General features: G+C 36.3%; 1 long non-coding RNA gene and 1 pseudogene across 2 annotated transcripts in view; one reads left to right on the top strand and one right to left on the bottom strand.

The window, feature by feature from the left end:
* The window catches only part of LOC118152207 (uncharacterized), a 177,952-nt gene that overhangs the window by 53,087 nt on the left and 99,697 nt on the right, over positions 1-25,168 (top strand). The gene's annotated exons all lie outside the window — the stretch shown is intronic.
* On the bottom strand, positions 19,434-20,800 carry LOC100412803 (tubulin alpha-4A chain-like; annotated as a pseudogene).

Below are 25,168 nucleotides of genomic sequence, written 5' to 3'. Positions count from 1 at the left end.
ATATCTAATACCTGCCAGAATAAAGAACTCAGAGAATTCTGTAAGATTTTGGATAAAATAAATGATTAAGTTGCAATGGTAAGGCCTCATGGAGAATTCAAGACTCTAGCATGATATTGGGAAAATGAGAATATAAAAAGGTGATGCCAACATGATGGGGTGTTGATGGGTTTTTCCAGGTGGAATAAAAGCCTGGAAAAGTATATTGAGAATTTCCAGAGCAACATCCTGTTTTCTTAGATGAGAAAATTGCCACCGTGATTTAAGAATATGTAGGAGGTACCTGGAGTAAAAGTGTCTCAGAATAGGAGTGAGGAGAAATAGGTTCTGTTCTGTCATTGCCAGATGACATTTGTCAAGCTTTCCATTTCTTTATTTTTAAGGCAAGAATTTCAGTTCAATACTTGTTGACAAAATTGCTGGAAAGATTAATGAAAATAATCTCTTATCAGGCTTTCCCAATCTAGCCAATATGTATGTGCTAGAAAGAAAAAAGTTCAATTTTCAAATAAATTTGGGGAATAATGGATTAAATTATTGTTCTATAAGCTGCTAGACTTCTCAGAACCCTTACTGTCCTCAGGATATTGTGAGCCTCTCAGAGGAAAAATCAGCATATGCTGCATCTGAAGTGTATTTTTCCCTGGAATCCCTTTATGTAAAAAAAAAAAAAAAAAAATTAGTATCTCCCAGGCAAGCATCACAGAAAGTATAAGTGAAAAAAAAAAAAAGGTAACCCATATGATAATGCCTGGGCACAGAATGGTGTTCATTAAATGTTAATTTAATTGGATTTTTATGCAGACCAATTATAGTTCATCTTAGATCTCAATGTACCCATAATGGAAGTGGCATAATGATCTGAACACAAGGCCGACAAGTCTAAATTCCTACAACTGTGGCTCAGCATTCATTTTCTATAGATCTCAAAGCTTTTGCCAATTTAAAATTTTTACAATATGCACCTGTTTCTAAAAGAGTTAAACCTCTTGATTTTCTGTAACCCAGAAGACATAGTGAAATTGCCAGAAACATTATCCATGATTGATGCAATCAATTGATAAATGTAACCTACCGGGGTGTCCTATGGAATTAGACAATATTTACATAGAATAATTATATACACATGTAATTTTAGACAAACATTTATACAACGTGTTTCCTGTAAGAGAGCTATCTCTAAGTGAGTATTGTGGTTGGTGTATTTAAATAAAGCAGGAATTGTATATTGAAGTTGACAAATATTTTTCATTCCTACTTTGTGTGTCAGACACTGAGCAGGAAAGTTTGAAAAGCACAACAGAATATTTTCCAACAAGATATTCATGACCTAGTGGGGGATAGTGATGCCCATGTATAAGAGCTAGGCAAGGGGCAAACATTCCATGGAAATCAGAGGAGGGAGTGAGTAATCCTGATGGAAAAGAGGCACAATGGAAAGTTCCATCGAGAAGGCTACTCTTGATTTGGGCCTGAAATGATTAGTTTAACATGTTCAGGGAGTAAAAGAAAGAATTCTAGGGAAATCATTTTGAGAGGTTATGGCCCCCTTTTCAGATGAAGTATATTCTGCAGCACTGGAATACTAAAAAGTTGAAGACTGCTTGGTATTGCAAAGCTGCACGCATGTTTAAAATACTGTCCTTGTCTACATTTAAGCTTATTAACCCAAGGTCAGAATTTCTAAAATTCTAAATCCTGTACTTGCAACATGTGACAGAGACCCAATTAATCATATATCAAGAGTTTCTAAAAATGCATTCATTTGAGCCTTACAATTTTAGATTACAAGAATTAAGTCTTTTAGTATGAACTTGTTTGTTCAGTAGACAAATACCATAAGCTTGACACCTGGCTTCCTGATTTCTAATAACCAACTGCTATAGGATGTTGGGGCTCAGAAAACAAAACCCCAGAGTGAAGAGTTTGACAAAAAGGTCAAAGTGGAAGTCTTGTCCAGGAGGAAGTCAATTATTCTGTGTAATGAGAGAATAAAATGGGAGTAAGGAGCTGCAGGGGACCTGGATTGGGCATTCCTGTTGAAGCAAGATTATGAACATTGTTAGTGCCAAGGAAAGAATTAAGACTTTATTCTAAAGAACATAGGTTGGTATCAGAAAAAATTATCATGAAAATATATTTTGTTTCAGAAAAGATGTCTCTGAATTTTCATTGGAAAATATATCCCAGGTGAATTAAATTTTCAAATATAAGGGATAATACTAAAATATCTTCCTATAGAGCACTTGTAATATGCTGAGCCATTAAATAGTCTATAGATGTTATTCCTTTAATGCCCTCACAACAAGAAGATACAGCAATCATTTTCCACATTTCAGGTATAAAGTAATGTGTTTGAATTCCCACACCTTAAAATTATAGAGTAGAATTCAGATCCAAATGTGTGTATGTCAGTGCTTTTAACAATTATTCTATCCTAACACCCGTAAAAGTCATAAAATAAGTCGAAGGAAATATGGGTGAAGTATTTTTTTTTACATTCATGTAGTTAAGAAAATACTTTCCAAATATATATCAAAGTCAGAAAGAGAAAATACTTAAGAAAAAAATGATAGCTTTGAATAACTTAAATATTAACATCTATATAGTATAGTTATAAACAAAGTGGAAATGCAAGCAACAAAATAGAAAACACTTGCAACGTGTGACAGAGAACTAATTAATCTTACATCAAGAGTTTCTAAAAATAAATAAGAAAAATGTGGACTCCCCTAATACAAAAATAAGAAAAGGATGGAGAAAACTAGTCCTTAGAAGGAGAAATACTATTCAGAATATCTGTGGATAGACAGAATTTCTTTTTCTTTCTTTCTTTCTTCTTTCTTTCTTTCTTTCTTTCTTTCTCTTTCTCTCTCTCTCTCCTTCCTTCCCTCCCTCCCTCCCTCCCTCCCTCCCTCCCTCCCTCCCTCCCTCCCTCCTTCCTTCCTTCCTTCCTTCCTTCCTTCCTTCCTTCCTTCCTTCCTTCCTTCCTTCCCTCCTTCCTTCCTTTTTTTATTTTGTGGAGAACAGAGTCTTGCTCTGTTGCCCAGGCAGGTTTTGAACTCCTGGGCTCAAGCTATCCTCCCACCTCTGCCTCCCTAAGAGTTGGCATTAGTGGCTCACAGGCCTGAGCCACTGTACTTGGTGGACAGGCAGAATTTAGGGAGATAAACATACTCATATCAAGTTGTTGGGGGTCTACTTTTGCATACCTAACTTTCTAGAGGTAAGTTTGAGAATATGTATCATAATGTAAAGTGTGGGTTCTTTGACCCAGTAATTTCATTTCAGGATGTTTTCCTTAAAAAATTATAAGATTCAGTTGGATGATAAATAGAAGCAAAATAATGAAATTGGTTGGGAGAAGAGAGGCTTTACAAGACTAAATCAAAGACTTATAGACGTGAGATATCAATCCCATTTAAATGATTTTCTTTTCTTTCAAATGTTTTAGGCAGACTCTGTGGTCCTTGCTGTACTCTGAAATGTACCAAGTCTGTAGGAAGAGATTGCAGGTATTACACAGGGCAATGAGCTAATGATGAGCCTTTGTAAAATTTGGCCTGGAGACATGAAATTCAAAGTCATGGTCCCTTTCTCAGATGAAGAATATTCTGCAACACTAGAATATTAAAAAAGTTGAAGACGGCCGGGCGCGGTGGCTCAAGCCTGTAATCCCAGCACTTTGGGAGGCCGAGGCTGGTGGATCACGAGGTCGGCAGATCGAGACCATCCTGGTCAACATGGTGAAACCCCGTCTCTACTAAAAATTACAAAAAATTAGCTGGGCACGGTGGCGTGTGCCTGTAATCCCAGCTACTCAGGAGGCTGAGGCAGGAGAATTGCCTGAACCCGGGGGGCGGAGGTTGCGGTGAGCCGAGATCGCGCCATTGCGCTCCAGCCTGGGTAACAAGAGCGAAGCTCTGTCTCAAAAAAAAAAAAAAAAAAAAAAAAAAAAAAGTTGAAGACTACTTGGCATTGCAAACTGCATGCATGTTTAAAATACCATACGCGCCTACATTCAAGCTTATTAACCCAAGGTCAGAATTTTGAAATTCTTAGAAATTCTCCAAAAGCTTAGATTGTATTTGAGCTTCACAATCTAAGTTTACAAGAATTAAGTCTTTTAGTATGAACTTGTTCGTTCAATAGATAAACACCATAAGCTTGACACCTGGCTTTTGATTTCTAGTAACCAACTGTTACGGAATGTTGGGGCTCAGAAAACAAAACCCCAGAGGGAAGGCCTCAGAAACAGTTCCCTCTGACTTTCTCCTGCCCTCCTAGCCCTTGTCCCTCATTTTCCCCTCTAGGCAAGCCATAGAAACTAGAATTCCTCTTTCTCTAGGCAATAGAAACTGAAACCCATTTTCTCAAGGCCAGCAATAAAACCTAAAATATTACTGTAATCTTTCCCACCCTTTCTGTTACGAACTGGCCATAAAGAAATCCTCTGACCTACTTTGTTGGACAGAAAGGCTCCAGATCCATACCCATACCCGGGAGGAAAGAATGCTACACAAAGAAGCCAAGAAAAATCCAAACAGGCCTTTCTGGGTTTTACCACTTACTATATTACTATTAGATCATATTCTCTTTGTCCAATCAGATTTAGCTATCCACTCTTCATCAAGTCTAAACATAAAAATGGGCAGTTTTCTCTCTATCTTTGAGCCTTTGTTCTGAAGGTTCCTGTGTCATGTAAAATTATGATTTAATAAATTTGGTATGCTTTCCTCCATTTAACTTATCATTTGTTGAAGCAGTGTTGGCCATGACCCTTATGATGGGTGAGGAAAGGTGTCACTGCAGTGGGTAAATATCAGTGTAGCAACACCACCTAGATACTATGGTGAAACTCCAGAATTCTCTGGTCTTTTCTCAAAGACACAATTAAGCAAAAAATGAAGTCAAGAGATGAAAAGTGTTTGACCTTGAAAGGGGCTAGGATTTATCATCTCTATGGAGAAGGAGGCTGTGCACCAAGGACATTTAAATAACTGGAAATGTTTTATTCTCTTAAATCTGTATCTCAGTTTTTAAAAAATAAACACAAAAAAGCATTTCTCTGTAATTTAACATCCTCTTGCTGTATCTCTTAACATAACTTTCCCACTCATTTGAATTTCTGCCAGTCAATGTCTTTGGCTCCTTATTTCCTTTTCTATTGAACTAGGAGAAGCTTCTAATCTTTGCTTTTCTCCAAGAGATACAAATACTGTGTGGAAGTTGTGTTTCCTCCATAAGGAGAATAAAAAGCAAGAAGCCTGCAGTAAATACTTCTAATTAAAGCTTTTTCTGACATATAGGAAACAGCCCTTTCCTGAGCGTGTGCCCAGGGTAATTTTTTACTCCTATAAGGTTGTCACCAAAATCTCATTCAGAGTCTAATATAGATGTACACTTCCTATCTGAATCTAAAAATTTATGTTGCATTGGAGATTTAGATCTAGCCACTAATGAACTATGTTTGGAAGATAAAAATCAACATATTAATAAGACTAATGTACAATATTCTACAGTTTGTTTTGGTTTTGGATTCTTAGTTGTTCCTTTTAAATAAAAGTTACATTAGTCAGAAATTACTGAATGTAAACATTATTAAACTAGTTTTTATCACTTACTACTAACATAGCACAGGCAACCCAATTCAGAATCTGAACAGTTAATTTTGAGAGACGTCGGGAGTGATTCAAATGCTCCTCAACACATCCCATCAGTTTCCATACAGCCTCCCCTGTTTCTTTCTTCTTTGGTTGTAAATTCCCACTGGGAGGGCCCATCACTGCCCCTGAGTGCAGGTCTTGCTATCTCCATGGAGCATCATTATTGTTCCTTAAGGTCTAACATTCAATTTTCATGTCCTTGTACTGTACATCCATTTGTCTTTGAATGTTTATACCTTCTATTTGAGCTTTGATTTCAAACAATATAGTTTCATTTCACAGAGAATATGCAGTCAAAAATTTATGAAGAAATTCCTCTTGTTTTTTTTTTTTTCTATTTCATGTCTCTCTCATGGTTGTTACTTTTCTTTGCTTCTTGCTAGATTTTTTTCTTGACACATATACTTAGAGGTCCCACCATCAATGTTTTCTGGCTATTCTGATTATGACTTATGGGGCTTTATTTTAGGATCACCTAATGACTGACAAAGAGCTGGTCTAGTAGAAAGGTTGGCTATAGTACTCTCCAAAGATCTACATATTTCTCAAAACACTTTCTTTCTGCAAAGATTTGCTTAATGCAGCAGACAAATGGATGTCTGGCTTGCAGAAAAACGCCTAATGCTACAGGTTTTTCATAGAGAGATTTAGAGTTTACTTAATTTCAGAAGCTTTGGACTTTATTCTCCTGTATACTCCCTTTTTTAAAATTATTATTGTACCTCCCTAATAGTCTGTTTCTTGTAAAATCTGTGTTTGAACGAATGAATAAAAATTATTGCTTGAGGATGGCAGTTTGATGTATTTCTCCAGGCCCTGTTCTCTCTACTTCATTAATCCCAAAACCTCAACATTCGGATTATTTTCTAACATAAAGAGGCATCAAAACCTATTCTTATTAAATGTAGTGAGTTTTACATTTTACGTATCCATATTTAAACACAAATAAAAAGAACATAAAGCTAAGTAGCATAAAATAAGGGTCAGGTGTTGCTTGCCAAGATTTCTATCACTTGACCATCTTTTGTAATTTAAAGGTTTAATTAGCTTCATGAGGGTGGGTGTTTATCTCTCCCACCAAACAGCATACTAAGTAACCCATATAACTAAACCTGAAACTTAAAATTACAATAATAATGGCTAACATTTATGGAGAGCTTACTATATGCCAGGCACTCAGCAAGTATATTAAATAAATTATTTCTATTTAACCTTGACAACAACCCTATGTGCGGGCATAACATGGAAAATTGGAATAAATTTCTAAGCTAATAAGTGGTGTTAAACATCATTGCAGCCAAGGCAGTCTAATTACCGAAAGCACTTCATGAATTCTTAAAATATGAGACTTTAACATGTTAAAAGTAAAGACATTCTTCTTTCCAATGTCACGTAACAAATAGTTTTAACAATACCTTACATAAACCTACATTGGCTTTCCATATTCATGGTCAACTTTTTCTAATGTCCTTTATTTGAGCTTACATTACTTTATTAAATTGTATATAAAGTATTCCCCTGGGCATACACATCCTTCTAGTCATTATCTCAACACTCATACACAGGAGTAAATGTAACCATCAGATAATCTTTTCTCAATGCTCATTTTTATGTAAGGCAAGTATAGGCAGATAATACAAATGTATCTTTCTTCCTGTGTTTAACATTTTAGTTTGGTTTACTACTATAGCCAGAGCATCACACATCTAGGTATAACACAGTTGGACCCAGGAGGCTTGCTTTTGTCCAAAAGCCCAACAGTGCATTTACTTAGATCTATACAGAAAACAGTGCTTCTGGTGCTATTAAAGAAGGAATCGCTAATATGACTCACCCTCTTGGGCTCATATGCATTTTAGAAAGATAAGCACATAGACACAGGCAGACACAAATCTGACCCAGTGTGATCTAGTGCTATCATTCTCACCTGAACTTCATGCTGTGAAGGTTCCATAGTGAAGGAAAGGATTTGTGCTCTCTGGGAATGGGATGAGGAAAGATTGTAGAGAAAGTTACTTTTGAGCTGGAATCTGAAGGATATGTAAGAGTATGAAAGGCACAAAGGAGAAGTAGTCTAAGTCTCATTGTAAAAAGTGTCATTAAATGAATTAGATTGACCTACCAGAAAATAATGCCTCTAATAATATATACCCAGAGATAAAAGGGAAATAAAATATAATTAAATAACCAATTAATGAATTTTATAAAGAACACAGATTTTTGAATCTGCTGTGAGCATTTCTAGATTTTTTTGTAAATATGAATTTTACTTTTATTTTTTAAAACTTTACTTTTAAGTGGAAGCCAATGTGTGCTGGTTAAGAGCACATACTGTAGAATGAGACCAAGATGGCTTCATTAAATCCTGACTCTGCTGCTTTCTAGTAGTTGCGTGAGGTTGTATATATTATTTAACTTCTCTGAGTCTCAGATTCTTCCTCCAGCAAATGGGTGGAAACACTGTTTATCTTAGTAGAGTGATGTGTACAGGATTTGACATGTCATGGATTCTCAAAATTCATTTACACATACTTTCAAAGTCCTCAAAATAGGGAGAGATCTCACATATTTTGAACCCCACTCTGCATAGCATTTTACTTAAGGTAATACAAATGAATGGATGAATCATTACATAAATGAATAAAAGGAGTTAGAGAGTGAGTGAATTTGGCATGCTTCAATTCTGCAAGTATATCCTTCAAAAAAGAAAGGTGCCCATAGAATATTTCTGCAAAGAAAAATAAAAAATTACTTATTTATTAGTACATATTCCTGTGCTATGAAGTTGTGATATTATTCTGATATTAGGGGGATATTCAGCCAAATAATCAAAAGTACTTGGATCCTGTTCTGCTGCATCTGCCTTCTGTAGAAACTCACTGAAATTTTACTATCATTTAATTGTATTATATTACTTACATGAATATATACCTTTAAAAGTTCATATGGGTATAAAATAAGAATGCAGTGAATAAAAAAGAGTGACATTATGTGTCACAAAGGTGAAATCTGCATTAGGACATATAATTTCAGCAAAAAAAAATTTTCCCAAGAAAAAGTGGATAATTGCTTTGTGGGGAACATAATTGATAATTCAAAACATTTTCCTATGAATAGCCATAAATATTACATTACAGTGTTCTTGAAGCATTGAAATGTTTGGATTTAGGAGAATAACTTTAATGAAAAGCTTGCTTCCATAAAAGCATATATTGCTTTTCCCCCTTAGTTGCTCTTTTTTTTATTTCTTTCTTCTCTCTTAATCATGCTGAAAGGAATGTAAGGTGAGACTAATTCAATGCTATGCCAGACAGAAAGATAATGGGATGAACGATAGGGAATGAGATACTGTGTTTAAAGCTGCTTGCAAGAAGATTGGAACAACTATGGATTCCAATATTTAACTAAAAGAATTAAATATTTATGAAAGTTAACCAAGTTGAAAGAGCAAAGAAATTAGATAAAGAAAGTATTTGCAGAGGGGTTATTAGGTTTAGAATTGATAGAAACAGGTTAAGTAAGACTCAGACTCAGGTGACTATGGAAGAACATTATATCATGGGGCTTAAATGTGGAGCCCTGTATTAAAGGGCTAAGAATTTGTGTTCATTTAAAAATCAAGGCTGAAATCAAGCTTACTGAGTGTGAGTGTCAAGAAATTGGATCATCAGCACTCAGCTGGAATTCAGTGACCAAGCCAGACTTTCAAAATATTTCTTCATTATAAACCTATGCAGCAGATACTATTATTTTCCCTATTTTGCAGATAAAAATTGAAAAGCCAAAAGTTAAACAACCATCCTAGATGAGCCAGCTGGTGAGTTAAGGAGCTGACATGACCCAGTTTCAGTACTTTAACCACTCTAGCACACTGCTTCAGAGGGACACCTCCTAAAGGCTGCACCACTCTCCTTTCATTTTTGTGAAAGGAGGGGGTGCACTTGGTACATGATAACAATATCTATTTGTGCATATGTTCAAATTTTAACTCGGGATCTTCCTCTGTGTTTCCCTTCTGAGAACGTACCCTCACCACTTGCCCAGTGCTCAGAGCCAAAAAAAGTAGCAGTCTTTGTAGATACCTCCCTCTCAACTTTTCCCATTCAATATGTTACCTGATTCTATCAATATCACCTTAGACCTCCTGAGTCCATCCACTTCTCTGTTTTCACTGCCCCAAAATTTTCATACCTGGACTTCTGCAAAGCTTTGCTGTTGATTTTTTCCCCTACTTCTCTCATACCCTCCCACCCACCACTCACCAATGCAGCTTCAACTTTGCAGAGGCATCTTTTCAAAATATTGATTTGATCACATATCTCTCACTTTAAAATCTTTAAGTGATTTCTCTCTTTTTTTTTTTTTGCACAAAGGCCAAACTCCCTAGCATTATTTAGGATAAGCAAATTAAGCAAAAACCTCTCCAAAATTCAGTGATTTAAAGATGAAAGTTTATGCCTCTCTAATGTAACAATCCAGGACAAGGCCTCCAGGTTGGCAGAGGATCATGTGTATGATGTCATTGAGCATCCCAGGCTGAGAGTGGTGCAACCTTTTTGATTACAACAGCTTCCAGCATCACACTGCTCTCACCATTAAAGCTCACAGAATGGAGAATGAGCCTGTGGAGGAACCATACCCGATGCCTTGAAATCCTCTCTAGATTGTGGGGACATCACTTATACTCACATTTCTTTGGAGAGAAGCTAGTCACATGGCCACATTGGATGCAAAGGAGACTGGGAAATGTAGTCTCTGGATGGGCAGCTACATGCTATTACTCTGAAAATGAAAACAGATTTTGATGGACAGTTAGCTCTCTCTGTCACACCTTTTTCTCAGCTTTATTTTCTACCATCATCGACCTTGCTCTTTGGTTCCAGTGACAACTTTACATTTGCATGTGAACACCTTATCTAAACCCAATTATCTTCTTCTCATACTGCAGGAGTCAAATCAAATGGTACTTGCTCAGGAAAGTCACTCCTCACCCACAGGTTAGGTTAGGTCCCACTGTACAACATAAAGTACAGATTCCTTTCCCTCATAGCACTTATCACAGTTTTAATTTCTACATTTTACTCATGATTGTTTATTCATTATATTTTTTTGTCATTGGATTTTAAGTTCCTCAGAAGCAGAGGCCTTGCTCACTTTTGCACACCACTGTATCCCTGCCTAGCACAGTAACTGATTAGATATGTAGTAGCTTATTGTTTATTGTTTTTGAGTTTTTCTTAGTTCTTTGTCTGCATGATATTGTGTTATTCTGTGGAGCGTTTTTCTTATGTTATCTCTTACTGCAACATACACTCACTCAGTCAATAAATGTATGTGTTATGCTAGACAATCAGGTACTTAGTAAGTATGATGAGAAATAGAACAATATGGTCTTTGATTTGAAAGTTTTTATTATGTAGTTAGGAGAAGGGCACAAAAAGTTCTTGAATATAAAATAACTGAAAAAAGGTGTTGCTGAATGTTACAGGATTAAGTACTGAATGAGTAATATTGACACATAGTATTATATAATCTCAGAAGAAATCAGTTGAATGAGGCCTGCTGTGCTGGTGGAAAGTTTTCTAGAGGAAGTAAGAGGTGGAGCTAGACCTTCATCTATTGGTGCAAGAGCAGTGCCCAAACATTTTGAATATACATGAGACTTCGGAGATACCAGCTAAACTCCTAAACTGGAGTTGGAGCTAGTCTGATATTCTCCAATAAGTCTAAACAGGAAAGTCCTTTGGGAACGTCCTCTGACCTCCTGTGACCTAGAAGCAGCTTAGCATTTAACTAGAGACAGGAATTGTCAGTTGTCCTGGCCTGTGCCCAGACAATTGTATGTAGAATGGTTAGCATCCTGTGCTGTGTAACCAGCAGCATGCTGTCTTGGCGACAGTAGGATATAAAAATCACACTTTAGTTGATTTGTTATAGCTTGGCCAAAGACTGTATGTCAAAGGAACTTTCATCAGTATAAAAAGTCTGAATATTTCAGACAAATCTGGAAAAAGATTTGTGGCCATTGAAGCTGCTAGATGGTGAAATAAAAAATATAATCTTCAGGCCTGGCGCGGTGTCTCACGCCTGTAATCCCAGCACTTTGGGAGGCCGAGGCGGGTGGATCACGAGGTCAAGAGATGGAGACCATCCTGGTTAACATGGTGAAACCCCGTCTCTACTGAAAATACAAAAAATTAGCTGGGCACGGTGGCACGTGCCTGTAATCCCAGCTACTCAGGAGGCTGAGGCAGGAGAATTGCCTGAGCCCAGGAGGCGGAGATTGCAGTGAGCCGAGATCGCGCCATTGCACTCCAGCCTGGGTAACAAGAGCGAAACTCCGTCTCAAAAAAAAAAAAAAAATATATATATATATATATATATATATATATATATATAATCTTCAGATGGGGAAAACACAGAGGTGTTGGCAAGCTGAAGGATATTCCCAGAAGAGTAGAAAAAATAAAGATCTCACCCCATCAAACCAAAATTTAGCAAATGGATAACTAATTTTGCCTCTTAATAAAGGCAAATTGCAGCAGTCTTTGGTTGCTTCCCCTACATCCCCAAGCTCTTCTGACTCTCCTTACCAAGCCCATCTGCCTTGTTAGAGGTTGGAAATGCCAGGCGCAGCCTACTGGGAAAGCAGACAGCTATGGCAAGACATGCAACCAACACTGACCAACAGGGACCCCAGTGGAAGGAGGCTTTGGGTTAATGCTTTCCTACTAAAAGAAACAGAGACTCAAAAGAAATCACCTCTTTTTCCTTCACTGGGTTGGTAGCGTCTGCCTTGCCTCAAGGAACTATTGCAGCTAAATTGAGATCATGAGGGGTGACAATGCTGACGGTGGGGAGTAATTCAGATGAAAAAATAACAATGGCATCACTAAGCCATGGCTCCATTACTGACCCGTCTATCTCTGTCTGGCACCCTATTATGTGAAATCATAAAATCCCTTATAATGTATGTCATTTTACCCGTGTGTTCTATTAGTTGCAGCCCAAAGCATCTTATGTGATAGAATATTTAATCAAATGAGATATCAAATTTATTTAGATTAAAATAAAAGGTAACATAAGAATCAAAGTAAGGATTTTTAATCTGATTTATAAAATTATTTCTTTCTCATTATATTTGCTTGTACACGAAATTAAACTTATCCAGGTAATATAATGCCAAAACATCAGAGGCCAACAAATATCAATCACAGTTCTCCTCATGTATCTGAGCAACTGAATTATACATTCCTGCTGAATTTCAGTTTGCAGCATTCCAAAATTGATTCATGAATCAAATTTTCTTTATGCAGTACATTAAAATATACTTCTCATTCCTCTATAAATGTAGTTGAAATTTTATGTCCTTTTCACTTTGAATGTAGAAATTTGGGTTACGTTGACCTGGCAAAAAAATGTTCCCATCCACAAAATCTGCCAATAATGACAAAATGAGCCAAATAGAGCATTTGTAACAATTTCTCTATAAAGGATATTCTTTATACAATTTGAAAAGGAATTAAAATTACAAATGCCAAATTTAGCACAGGGCCTTGTAAGACCAAATTCAAGTGAGGGACCTGATGTTTAGCTTCATTAGCTTTACGGTACAACTATCTCTGATAATCAGTTTTTAATTAAAAAAAAAAAGTCCAAAGCCTCAATCTATTTTTTAGATATTAATATCAAAATTCACATTACAGGTTCCAATCCTGAAAAGCCTAAATAAATACCATTAACTTCAAAACTGCATCTGTAGCATAAAGGTTATTGGGTGAACCAGGCTCAAGGCAATCTTTCTTCTTTTTCTAAAACTGCCCCACAATTTTTCTTCCTGTAAGGTGTTCTATCTGAAGTTTAGTCAAAAAGTCTGTTCCCGACAGAGGAGAGAAATGAGGACATAATGGTATGATCTATGCTTCCTGCCAAGGCTGCTGCTTCAGTGATGGAGGTTCTTTGTAGTCTTGGTTATTGGATTACGGCCTCTGTTCCTGCCTGCATCCACCAGGGAGCCAAGTGCTCTGCCTTTATTTTGTGACCCTTGTGTTTACACTATTTCCTTCTCTGTGCCATGATTTCCTCTGAGCTATCAAATACTTCTAATTCCTATCCTCAGCCTGTGTGCTTCCTGCCAACTCCCAGGGGCAATCAGTTGCCTCCTCACTTCTTAGATTCTGCCTGCCAAACTTCCTGCAAAAACATTCAACTGTATATATATATATATAAATATCTCCCAATTTTTATGTCCCTTCTTATGCTTGCTTCTAAAGTAGAACTTTGAAACTATACACTATTTATCCTTTCTCTTAACTACCAAAACTTCCTTCTTCTTTTCCTTTTTTTTTTTAATGCAGCATTTTTTGACTCATTGAAGGTTGGCCTCAGTGTCTGTATTCTTCCAGTGTGATTCATTTTGAAGTGGGAAGTTTTCAGGAAAACTGGACTTTATCCATTTATAGACTTCAAGCCTGATATTTTATTCATTTGGAATGGACCTTTAAAAAATGAGTTACTAATTTTATAGGTTATTAATTTTTTGAAAGTGATATAAATAAGTGATTTCTTGCTTACTCCCCTAGTGGCCCCATGAATTTATCACACTGTGCTTGAATTGTTTTCTCATCTTGTGACTCACTAGAATGAATTCTTAGGGTAGGATCAGGACCATGTATATCTCAGTGCAGCCTTAGTCCCTGGTTCAAGGACTGGAATACAGTAGATGCTTAATGATTCTTTGTGGAATAGAATGAAAGAAGAAAGTATTTAGTTTTTTTAAAATTTGTTTTAATTATAAGAGTAATTGTACTATAGAGGTAAATTTGTAAATATGGAAAATTTAGATTTTTCTGTATAATCAGATTGTTCAGATTTCCGCCATGTCTCTATCTAAAACCACCAAAAATTTTATTTTTTAGGTGTGAATTTAAATATTTTATTTCATTTACTGTCTAAAATGTTTGAACTGCTGATGGCTCAATTTTATTTAGTCCTAATGTCCTAGTTTCCCTTTAAAGTAAAATGTTATTTTACTTATATATCACAGAAATGGGAATTCATTTATAATTTGAGTTTTCTTCTTTACACATCACCCACATCTCTGTTTACTTACCTAATGACTCTGCTCTTTTCTTTTTCCTTAATTTTTATTACTAATAACAGTGTTAAGAAATATATGCATTTCTTATTTTCAACAAATAACCCTCGCTCATATTTTAATAGTTAAAATCAGGTCTAATTTCAAAAGTGAATGCACACAAATAGTGGGTCCTTGCTATATATCATGAATTTCATGAAGGTAATTAGTAAGCCAAGTAAGACAAAATTCCACACATGCCTTCTAAGAGAGAGGGACATTGGAAGGTTTCAAACCTAAGTAATTTCAAATCCAGCTCTGACATTTTGTAATTGTGTGATATTCAGTAGTTACTTAACTTCTTTGAACTTCAGTTTTTTCATTAGGAAAATAGAAAACATAAGGACCTCAACTGGTGCTTAAAAGGGTAAATGGTATTAAAATATATACATTATTTAAGACATGGTAAATTATACATTGATATTATTATTTTGTGGACTTTTAAAGTCAAATAGACAACTAGCTATAAATATCAGAACTTGATTTTAAATGGAAAAGAAGAACTGTATTTGAATAATCTACTCCAGGCCGGGCACAGCGGCTCACACCTGTAATCCCAACACTTTGGGAGGCTGAGGTGGGTGGATCACTTGAGGTCAAGAGTTTGAGATCAGCCTGGGCAGAATGGTGAAATCCGATCAATACAAAAATTAGCTGGGTGTGGTAAGACACACTTGCAATCCCAGCTACTCAAGAGGCTGAGTCACGAGAATCACTTGAACCTGGGAGGCAAAGGTTGCAGTGAGCCTAGAGTGCACCACTGCATTCCAACCTGGGCCACAGAGCATGACTCCATCCCAAAAAAATAAAAATAAATAATATATTCTAAATGGTTTGTCTACAGTGAACTTACAATGTTAAGATTTTTATAACTTCATGTTCTTACATAAGATTTTGATATTTTATAGGTAAAAAGTGAAATATACATGTTCATGTATGTATTAAGGTATTATTTCTACATACAAAAAAATTTGCAGAACTAAGAAAATCCAAGAGGAGAAACACACTTCTACTTGCATTGGGTGGATGTCTCAGACCAAACCTGTACCTAATCAGAATAGGCAGTTCCTGAAATTATAACTTTGAAGTTCTAAAAAGTTTGGACATTTATAAAGAATTTCTACTTTACATTATTGTTGTACATTTTAGCATGGGTAATTCCTGTTTAGCTTTTGGCATGCCAATTCCATGAGTGTGGTTAACTCATAGCTCTGGATTGTCAATTCCAGAACCATTGACAGCTGCTTTCTCATCTTCTACTGTGAAAGTGCCACAGATAGGATTTAAATACTCAAGTTCCACATGCACTTCCAGCTGTCAGTTACCTGACCATGTGACCCAACTCTATGCTAAAAGATTGAATAGAAATCGCTGGGCTTACCTGCTCAGAAACGTTTTTTAAAAGTGGTTTGCAGAAGGTACTGTCCTTTGGTTTTTCTCCTTTGGTTTTTCTTTTCCTGCTTCTTCCTGCTTTAGCCTGGATGGTGGATATGTGGTTCCAAAGCAGGAGCCATGTCACCACCTGAGACAAGGTGCACAAAACCTGGCCTGTACACGCTGAGAACAACAGAAGAGGAAAAAAAACCACAGTTCTCTAGAGTACTGGACTGCTAACCCCTGTTTCTCTCTGTTAAGATTCATAATTCTTGTGTATCTAAATCATTGCACAGACTTTTGGTTGGTTAAACCTGAATTTAATCCTAATTGATATGAGTTTCCCCTTAAGCACAGAAGGAAAAAAAAAGGTTTAATCACTATTTTCACAGTTCTCTTAAGGATGGTACATATCACACACCATTCTAGGCACACTGAAATAAAATTAATTCATAACAGAAAATGTATTATTAGGACATTAGAACCTAGTTCTCTTCCAGGTCTGGTTGAGAAAGACTGTACCAACCTCTGCTATGTAAAATACAGTCTGCAGACCAACAGCATAGGCAACATCTGGTAACTAATTGGATGCCTAGAATCTCAGAATCTCCCTCCCCACCTACTGAGTCAGAATTTGCATTTTAACCATGATTTCCAGATGATTTATATGTACAATAAAGAGTTTTAAACACTGCATGAATTATGAGCTCCTGAGGTCAAAGGAACAGCATTAAAAAAAAAAATCTTTTGTATCTCTATTTCCTGGTACAATGTCTAAATAGAACAAATAAGCCCAACCAAATATTTGATGAATGAAACATAACACTGGCTTAGTGTCAAGCATTAAATTCCATTATAGGTTTGATTATCACAAATCTAACTATTATTTGCAAAGCTGAACTTATGACTATGAGGAAATGAGTAATGAGACAAATATCATGAAAAAGGAAAAGTGGTTGAAAAGTTACAAAGCACAGAATGAAATAAATCATAGGCTCTGGATGTGCACTGAAATTGAAAGTTTTAAGGAACACAGGCCCCTATAACAGAAAGAGTTAAAGTTGGAAAATTAATGAGTAAGTCATGGGGATCTGTCCTTGCCAACATTCATTACATTACCTATGCTGTTGTGATTTGTATATTTTAGGTTCTCCTATTTGGGAGAGTGTGGACCACCTGACTCTGAGGAAAGCTAAAAATACTCTTATCAGGATAATGCCCATATGCACACATACTCACAGACACGCTTATTTCAGTTTCAGGAAAAAATGATTTGGAGAAATAGATATAGTCAACTTTCGACTGAAAAGGTTTAATTTTGGCCTTCTCTCCACTACAAATATATTCAAGTCCTAACTCTGGTACCTCAGAATGTGACCATATTTGGAAATAGGGTTGCTGCAGATACGATTAGTTTAGTGAGGTCATACTGAGGTAGAATGGACCCTTATCCAATATGATCGATGTCGTAGTGAAGAGACACAGAGACAGACGCATGAGGGGATAACACCAGTGGTGATGTGCCCCAAGATTGAAGTGCTGCATTCACAAGCCAAGAACACCTGGGGCCAACAGAATGTGGAAGAAATGAGGAAGGATCCTACCCTAGAAGTTTTGGAGGGGGTATGACTCTGCCTACACCTTGATTTATGACCTCTAGACTCCAGAACTGTGAGAGAAGAAATTCCTGTTGTTTTAAGCCATCCAAGTTTGTGGAAATTTGTAACAGCAGCCCTAGGAAATAGTGGGAAAACACAATCTAGAATTATAATAATTCATTTCAAAGTGTCTGTCATGGTTATTAATAGAAACCTTTATTCAGAAGGTGTTCATTGATCTTCACATGTGAATTCACTGATCTTCACTTTATTTTACCCAAATAAATCAGTCATAGACTCTTACTCTTAGAGAAAAGATAGCCTAACTTTAAGTTAAAATTTACTTAGTTCATCAGGGTTCCAGTTCTTTCATTGGTGAAATGGACATTAAAATTTAACATTAAAATTGTCTCTGAGTTCCTCTCAGAGTTCCTATCAGAATTTCTATCCGGTCATAGATAATAATCAATTGGCAGTTTATTTGCTAAGGAATTATTTGAAATGAATTATAGATACTTAACCTAAAGAAGAGAAAACCAGGGGAAATAGCTTTCTTCAATTAGCTGAAAGGCAATTAATTTGAAGAGTTATTATTGTGTATGACCTCAAATGATAGATGGGAACTAGCAGAGATGAAATTAGACTAGATATACATAAGAACTTGTTAATTATTTTAGCTTTAACAATATATTGCTGTCTGAAAATTTAAAAAAGAAAAAAAAAAAAGCATACCAAGTGTATAGTCATTAGTTGACAATAAATGCTGATTCCTTTCTATGCCCTGTAATTTATATTTGCTACTGTTTATTATGTTGGGGTATAAAAATAAACTCCTAAATAAAACAAAAGACCACCATTAAATAATATTTTTAAACAATGATTCAGAAAGATAAGTAATAAAGTATTATTTCCACATATTAATTTTTATAGTTATGGGGATATAGAAGTTTGTCACTAGCCACTCAGATTTGTTCTATATTTGATCCATAAGGGGAGCAATGTTGCTTTCCTCAGATTATTTAGAATGGAAAAACCTGAACAACATTTTGGAGGTATAGGAAAAGAGCAAAGCTTCGAAAACATTGCTAAGCTCTGATCCTCAGAAGCACCAACAAAGTTCTGAATAATTTGAGAACAAAACCAGCCTCCAATTATTTTATCTTTAAAAGCAATTACTTATTCATGACAATTATTCATATATTTTCAATTTGCAAATACATTCTCTTTATAGTGAAAATATATGGAGCTGTATACTTAGCTTCTTTAATTTAGCTGTTGTTTGGTGTAATTTTGTAGTTACTTCGTTTTCAGCTTTCGTGTTCTGCATGTGGATATTAATATAGCAATAGTCTGCATTTTTCCACTAGAGATAGGCTGTTTGCCCATACATTCCTGAAAGCAAAATGAAAAAAAGAAAAGACCCATCAGTTATCCTTTGCAATATTTACATATTTTTCTTATGCTTTCTCTGTGTAAAACAATGCCAATAACAAAATATTTTAAAATGTATATCCTTTTGGGCATTAAGTTCTGTTTTGCTAAAGATACTAAATGCTTATTTATTTATTTATGTATTTATTTATTTTTAACCATGCAAGGAGACGTTTATTTCCAAAGGATTTTTCAATAAACATAATGAGTAGGCTCCAGGCAGCTGTTCTATTCTATTCCCTCATTGTTGTCCTCGTAGGAGTCCGTGCCTACTTCCTCATAATTCTTCTCCAGGGAAGTCGTATCCTCCCTGAGCCATGGAGAACTCACCCTCCTTCATGCCCTTGCCCACATCCCAGTGTACAAATGCCCTCTTGGCAAACACCAGCTCAAACTTGTGGTCCAAGTGGGCCTAGACCTTGGCAATGGCAGTTGTGCTGCTCAGCATGCACACATCACACTGTACATTGGCCAGGTCACCCCCAGGCACCACAGTGGGCAGTAGTTGATATCAACCTTGAGGCCTGTGGGGCAGCAGTCCACAAACTGAATGCTGCAATTAGTCTTGAAGGTGGCAATAGCAGCATTGACATCTTTGGGCACATCTATGTGGTACAGCAGACAGGCCACACACTTGCCATATCAGTAAGGCATATACCCTAAACTGCCATACCATCACACTTTGACAACTGGCTGGCAGGCACAAAGTAGGCATTGGTGATCCCTGTCAAAAAACAGCTGCTATGGTACACTTTCTCTGCAGAGATGACTGGCACATAGGTGGCCTGGGGGACATAGATATGAGTTCTGGCCACCAGGTCTATCTGAAATTCTGTCAGGTCCATGTTGAGGGTCTTGTCAAAGTTCAGAGAAGGTGTGGTGGAGGAGATTATTTTGCTAACGAGGCAGTTGAGGTTGGTGTAGGTTGGGCGCTCAATGTCCAGGTTGTGGCAGCAATCGTCATAGATGGCTTCATCATCCACCATGAAGGCACAATCTGAGTGCTCTAGGTTGGTGTGAGTGAGTGGTCAGGATGGAGCTGTATGGCTCAGCCACAGCTGTGGACACCTGCAGGGGTGAAGAGATAGAAAATTACAGCTTAGATTTTTGGCCATTGTCAACAGAGAGCTGCTCCATCAGAAGTGAGGTAAAGCCAGAGCCAGTGTCCCTGCCAAAGCTGTGGAACACTAGGAAGTCCTGAAGTCCTGTGCACTGGTCAGATGGCTTGCAGATCCAGTCCAGCATTGGGTCATTGATCTCATTGCCAATGGTATAGGGAGCATGGGCATTGTTGCTGAGAGCATCCTCTTTTGCAGTGATGAGCTATTCTGAGTAGAAAAGCTGTTGATATGGGCCATTTCAGATTTCATCAACGGCCATAGGCTCCAGATCCACAACACGGCCAGGACACACATATACTAGCACTGGTTTCACAGAAGAAGCTGGTAAAGGTGGACTATCCCTTTTACCAATGGTCTTTTCACTGGGCATCTGCCCATCAGTTTGAATCTCATGCTCCAGGCAGTGAACTCCCAACAGGCATTGCCCATCTGGACACCTGCCTGCACCACATGGACTGAGATGTATTCACACATGGTGAGTCCCAGTGGTGTGTCTTATGTAGAGTCAGGGCGATGGGTCTCAGTGAGAACTACCCATCTTTTAAAGGACATTTCGTATCTTGATTTAAAAAGTTATAATTTTTCTGACACTAAAACAACGATGTTAAAATGTGCCATTCAAATAAGTGTGGGAAAAAAGTGAAAGAAAGGCTGATTCAGCCTCAAGATAAGACTTCATTTTAGCTCTGCTATGTATTAATAGTGTGATTCTGGACAAATTGTCTAATTTCTCCAAATTTTTGTTTTCTTATTTACAAAAAGGAAATAATCTATTTTTCCTGCAAATCTTAGAGTGGTAAATTTAAATTTAATATGCATATAAAATTTCTTTGCAAATTATTAAGGGCTAAATTGATTAAAAAATTATTTAACATGCTATTATACCTTTATCACCAATTTCCAGATTTCTGTTGTTTCTTTTGTGCCTACCTTTGGCATAACTCTTACTCAGCACCTAAGGCAATGAATGATAGGCTTGGTCCATTTAATATCTGACTTCTTGTCATTTTGAAAGTCTTAAGAAAATAAAGACCCTAATTCACCAAATAAGGAAGGTTAATTCCTCCTTCAACAAGTTCATTCATTCAACAAATAATTATCGAGCACCAACTATGTACAAGAACTGTATTGAGTTCTGGGCCTACAACAGTAAAAAATACAGACCAAATTTTTGTCTTCATTCAATTTCTATTTTACTAGGTGAGACATAAAATAAACAATCTAAACAAGTAATAAACTATATGTGAGATGATGATAAATGTTAAGGAGTAAAAGCAGAGCAGGAGTGAGTGCTTGTGGATCCAAGTTTATGTCGGGTGACTAGGAAAGTTTTACTAAGTAGGTCATATTCCAGTAAAAATCTGGACTGATAAAAGTGAGGGAGTGACCCATGTAACTCTCTGGGACAATAGAGTTACAGACAGAAGAAACAATGTGTACCAAAAGTCCAAGGCAGAAACATATTGGCTTATTAGAGGCAGAGAGAAGGCTAGTGCACTTGGTGAAGAGTAAGATGAAGAGCTGTAGGAGATGAGTTTGGATAGGTAAATGGAAGAGGCAGATGACCTACAGGCTATCAGCCATTGTTAGAATTTAGGCTTCTGTGAGAGATAGAAAGTCATTTGCTGGTTCCATACAGAGAGAAAACAGGATCTGACCATTGTTTTAACATGATCCCTCTGGCTACTCTGCCTGTAACACAGTGAAGAAGATCAAGGTGAAAAAAGGACATCATTTAAGAGGTCATTTAAATAATTCTTGGCTTGGACAAGATTTTAGTATGAATACAGTAAAATTTAAGATTCTGAATATACTTTCAGCATGCAGTTGTCAGAGTTTGCTAATGAATTAGCTGTAGAGCATAAAAAGAAAGTAAAGAGTGAAGACTATCTCTAAGAATCATGACCTGAGCAATAAAAGAATAGTATTACCATTTTCTGAGATGGGAAACAAAAAGAGTTCTATTTAGGAGAATATCAGTCCCTCAGTTTTGGACATTAAAAGTGATTATTACCCATATCATAGCCACACACTTTCTCCTGAGTTCTCACTTAGGAACGCAGGCAAACATTCTTATGACTTCTAGTGTGAAGCCTTGAGTCAGTTAGTAGAGAAATTCCCAAAGCATGAGCTTATTTTATTTTTGCCATAAAAATCAGGCTTTCAGCTTTCACCATCTAAATAGCAGTGTAAAAACAAACAAACAGAGAGTGGTTATAACTCATTTTCCTGTCAAGCCTTCAATCAAAGTTCTCAGCCATAGACAGTTGCCGGTCTCACCAGCAGGAAGGTGATGGTCAGAACTAGCTGCCCATATCTTTAAAAGTCCAGTACTTCTAAGTCACAAATTTGAGGTAACCCCTGAAATTTCACAGAACTTTCTGTTCTTCAACTAAATAGGAAATAACACACTCTGTGATCTACCTTTGTTAAAGGGTTATTGTAAGGATCAAATAAGACAAAATATACAGTAATGTTATATATGCATAGTAGTCATGACTCCCTTTAACAACAAAGCCATAGTGAGACTTTTTTTTTTTGCAATAGACACTTATCAGCTGCAGATGGTATGATTGGAAGTACATAAATTGTTTTTAAAAAATATTAATCAGTTCCAGGCAAGTTGCTATTTTACTGATACATAAGATTTATAGATATTTACGGGATACATGTGATATTTTATTACATGCATAGAATTTGTAACAATCAAATTGGGGTTTTTAGGATATCCATCACCTAAAGCATTTATCATTTCTATGTGTGGGCTCATTTCAAGTCCTTTCTTTTAGCTATTTTGAAATACACAATACATTGTTGTTCACTGTAGTCGCTCTACTATCGAACAATAGAACTTATTCTTCCTATCTGACTAGTTTTTTGTACCCATTAACCAACCTCTGTTCATCACCCTCCTCCCACCCACACACCCCTCCCAGCTTCTGGTATCTACCATTTTATTCTCTACCTCCATTTGATCAACTTTATTATCTACTACACATGAGTGGGAACATGCAGCATTTCTCTTTCTGTGCCTGGCTTATTTCATGTAACATAATGACCTTCAATTGTAATCGTGTTACTGCCAATAATAGGATTTCATTCTTTCTTATGGCCAAATAGCATTCCACTATGTGTAAATACCCCATTTTCTTTATTCATTTATCTATGGATGAACACTTAGATTAAGTCCATATCTTTGCTATTGTGAATGGTACTGCAATAAACATAAGCATGGAGTTATCCTTTTGTTAAACTAATTTCCTCACCTTTGGATTTATACCCAGTAGTGAGGTTGCTGGATCATATGGTAGTTCTGCTTTTAGTTTTTTGGAGAAATCTCCATACTGTTTTCCATAGAGGCTGTGCTAATTTACATTCTCACTGACAGCGTTTAAGAGTACCATTTTCTCCACATCTTAACCAGCAACTGTGATTTTTTGGTATTTGTTATAATAGTTATTCTTAATGGGGTAAGATGATATTTCATTGTGGTTTCTATTTTCACTTCCCTGATGATTAGTGATGTTGAGCATTTTTATATACCTGTTAGCATATGTACATCTTCTTTTAATGAATGTCTATTTATGACTTTTGCCCATTTTTTAATTGGATTATTTTTTCCTGTTGAGTTGATTGATTTCCTTGAATCTTCTGGATGTTAGTCTCTTATTGGATAAATAGTTCTCAAATATTTTCTCTCATTCAACAGATTGTCTCTTCATTATTTTGTTTCCTTTTCTGTGCAGAAGATTTTTAGTTTTTACTTGCCCATTTGTCTATTTTTTTGCTGCCTGTGTTTTTCAGGTCTTTGCCACAAAATCCTGTCTAGACCAATGTACTTGAGAATTTCCCCTGTGTTTTCATCTAGCAGTTTTAGAGTTCTGGGTCTTATGTTTAAGTCTTTAATTCATTTTGAGTTTATTTAGGTGAAAGATGAGAATCCAGATTCATTCTTCTACATATGGATGTCCAGTTGTACCAGCACAATTTATTGAAGAGGATTTCATTTTCCCAGTATATGCTATTGGTGCTTTGTTTAAAATCAGTTGACTGTAAATACAGGGATTTATTTTTGGGTTCTATATTCTCTTCCACTGGTCTATGTGTCTAATTTTATACCAATACCATGCTATTATGGTTACTATAGGCTTGTAATAAATACTGAAGTCGGGCATTGTAATGCCTCCAGCTTTATTCTTTTTGTTCATCATTACTATGGCTATTGTGTGTGTGTGTGTGTGTGTATGTGTGTGAAATTTTATGATGTTTTTTCTATTTCTGTGAAGAATGTCATTGGTATTTTGATAGTAATTACATTAAATATGTAGATTGCTTTGGGTATTATAAATTCTTCCATGAGCATGGATGGATGTCTTTTCATTTGTTTGTATGTTCTTCGATTTTTTTCATCAGTGTTTTAATTTCCTTTGTAGAAGTCTTTCAACTTTTTGGTTAAATTTATTCCTAGGGGTGTGTGTGTGCGTGCGCGCACACTCATGCGCATGCACGTGTGTAGTTGTGGCAAATGGTATTGGCTTGTTGTTTTTTTCGCAGCTAGTTCATTACTGGTTTGTAGCAATGCTGCTGGTATTTGTGTACAGATTTTGTATCTTGTAACTTTACTGAATTCCTTTATCAAATCTAAGAGTTTCTTGGAGGATTCTTTTGGTTTTTTAAAAATATAATAGATAATATTTGCAAAGAAAGACAATCTGAAGTACTCTTTTCCAATTTATATGCCTTTTATTTCTTGACTGATTGCTTTGGCAAGGACTTCAAGTACTATGATGAATAAAAATGGTGAAAGTGGGCATTGTAGTTACAGTCCTTTGAGTAACTGAA

The sequence above is a fragment of the Callithrix jacchus genome, chromosome 3, assembly GCF_049354715.1.
Source record: "Callithrix jacchus isolate 240 chromosome 3, calJac240_pri, whole genome shotgun sequence".
In the NCBI taxonomy this organism is placed as follows: Eukaryota; Metazoa; Chordata; class Mammalia; order Primates; family Cebidae; genus Callithrix; species Callithrix jacchus.
The sequence above is the reverse complement of the archived record's forward strand: the minus strand, read 5'-3'. Positions and strand labels throughout refer to the sequence as shown.